The sequence below is a fragment of the Berghia stephanieae genome, chromosome 4, assembly GCF_034508935.2.
Source record: "Berghia stephanieae isolate SIO BIC M18660-M18661 chromosome 4, UCSD_Bste_1.3, whole genome shotgun sequence".
Classification (NCBI taxonomy): Eukaryota; Metazoa; Mollusca; class Gastropoda; order Nudibranchia; family Aeolidiidae; genus Berghia; species Berghia stephanieae.
Genome location: NC_088363.1, coordinates 61,677,964 through 61,680,463, shown reverse-complemented (window position 1 = coordinate 61,680,463; position 2,500 = coordinate 61,677,964). Strand labels below are relative to the sequence as shown.

General features: G+C 33.2%; 1 protein-coding gene across 1 annotated transcript in view; it reads left to right on the top strand.

The window, feature by feature from the left end:
• Window positions 1-2,107: 2,107 nt before the first annotated feature.
• LOC144970966 (phospholipid scramblase 2-like) overlaps window positions 2,108-2,500 on the top strand; it is a 34,932-nt gene continuing 34,539 nt past the window's right edge. Inside the window, exon 1 of the mRNA XM_078911191.1 lies at window positions 2,108-2,248. The gene's annotated coding sequence lies outside the window, so the exon portion shown is untranslated. The remainder of the gene's footprint in view (window positions 2,249-2,500) is intronic.

Here is a 2,500-nt window from a genome sequence, read left to right as displayed (position 1 = left end):
CTTTTGGGTAAGAAGCAAAGACCGTACCGCTGAACCACGCTGTCCAATTTGGCTATTTATTCACTCCTACATAATGACTAAATAGAAGCGATAGATTACACATTACAGAAGGACGTGTACGCTCACTAGGATATTTAGGACGTCTCAAAGTACCGTTTGATTGAAACAATAAAATAATATATTATGTTTACATCCTTGATTCATTACCCATATCTTTTAATTAACGATGTCAGGATAATCAGCTTTTGAAGTCATTCAGTATTACGGTACTTAATTTCCTTGAATTGTATTTTTAAAAGTATTTATCTGGCTAGAATAATAGGACGAATCCTTTTTTTTAATGCAGACAACAGCATAATGCAATTTGACACGGGCTTTTGTTGGATGAAGGGAACGGATATCTCGATTAAAACCAAAAATGTCGGGTGGTATAATGGTGTAACAATATCCCGGATGGAAAGGCTTCGAAACAAAACAGATTGTTCAATTATTTGTTGGATCAATAGTTGTCAACAATGCGTCGTGCTTCATTGTTTGCCACACAGTTATATTAATTGCGCGATCATGCGCTGAATTATCAAACTTTACCATGAGCCACAATAAAAGTTTTTGTTAAACTTTCAAAAGCAATACTGCATTTGGATCGTGTACTCACTAAGTGTGTTTTGTGTTAAAAACAACACTTGATGAGCACGGTTTGATTTTATAAGTCAAAATATCATTTTATCGACTTCATCACGTGGCATGACTAGGGGAGTTGTTTTCATTCTTCAGGACAACAAAATGACAGGAAAGAAGATGGTTATGAAACTCATGGAATTATAGAAAACGTGTAAAAGAAAAGTGTTAGTGAAAATTAAAACATCAATATATTGGACAGAACTTATGAACCAAGGAATAGAAGACCATTACTGTCAATGTTATAACTACTCTACTATACCACTTTCCAAGCTTTTATGCTCCTGCCCCCCCCCCCTCTCTCTCTCTCTCTCTCTCTCTCTCTCTCTCTCTCTCTCTCTGTGTGTGTGTGAGTGTGTGTGGTAGTCATGGTGTGTGGTGGTGTGCGTATAAGAGAGAGAGAGAGTATTTAATTTATGGGTTTCGAAACTGTTATGAAGCTTCATCTTTATTTTAATGTTTATATCATTTATCATTTTGATGTTTATATTATCATTTTATTATTGTATTTTTGTCTACCTATCTCTTGTATTTTTAATTTCAAATACCGTAAACCAAATGACAAATTGTCCTTTTGTGGACAAAAAAGATTATATTATTATTATTATTGTTATTATTATTATTATTATTATTATTATTATTATTATTATTATTATTACTATTATTACTATTATTAATATTATGATTATCGTTATTATTAGAACGTTTTATTGGATACCAAAGTTCACCCGCCTTTTCTACGCCTTTGTTTACACCTAGCAACCACGCTTCGAATGAAAGAGCTTAAGAAAAGAATCACGTAAAAGGCACAAAGGGATTGAAAGGAAAAAGAAGATATAGCAGTAATATACTGTCGGTATCAAGGAGAAGTAGGGTATTCCTCATTTATAAAATGTATTCTAAATGTTACAAGGATGCCATCTTTAAAATAGTAAGGTTTCTTCTATTTTAAATATTGTTCATGATATTAGATTTAAAAAGGGTTAAAACATTGTCATTGTTGGACTTTATTTTTAATGTGTAAGACAGTGAACCAATGGACTTTGAAAAACTAAGCCGTTCAATATAATTTGCTCTTATTGCCGCACATAGTTCATTTCTACATAACACCAAACGTGTAAATCATACACATACAAAGACATTGAAAACCACACACTACATACACAATGAATAACAATAGGAGATTGAATAGAAGCTTCAATTTGATAAACGAAAACAGATAATGTGGGTATTTCGAGTTTCCAATGTATCAACAAAACACGGTGAATGACATACATTCAGACAAAAAAGCACAACGTCATTCTATTAAATTCCAACCTACGTCAGACACCAGGCTCAGTAAAATGGGTATTGGTAATTGATCGATAGCCGATACTCGCAGGTAGATCGTTGTTTTTCGTTTCTATTTTGGTACCCGTATTATACAGTCTGGTCTTCGTATTGGGACAGGCGACGGACGGGGTGCCAAACCAGTCAACTCGGTTGTGTCTGTAAATTGAGTTGGTTGGAACTGTCCTTAGTCAGTCGTAGGTAGTAGGTCGATAAACTGATCACCTCCAGTTGTTTCCAGGTAAGAATCACCAATTTATTATTATTTTTTCTCTTTTCCTTTTCGATGGCCTCCTAAATTAATTAGAATAATATTATATATATTTGTATGTGGTGAATCTAACTTTTAACAGGTACAGTTCGATTTGATTTTATCCGTTCTTATTGATATAATATACTGATATATTATAGCCTCGTTCTTAGATTCAGGTTTGTAGTTCTAATAGCGGACTCAATTATTTTAGGTTTGTTTATTTTTTTACATTGATACAAG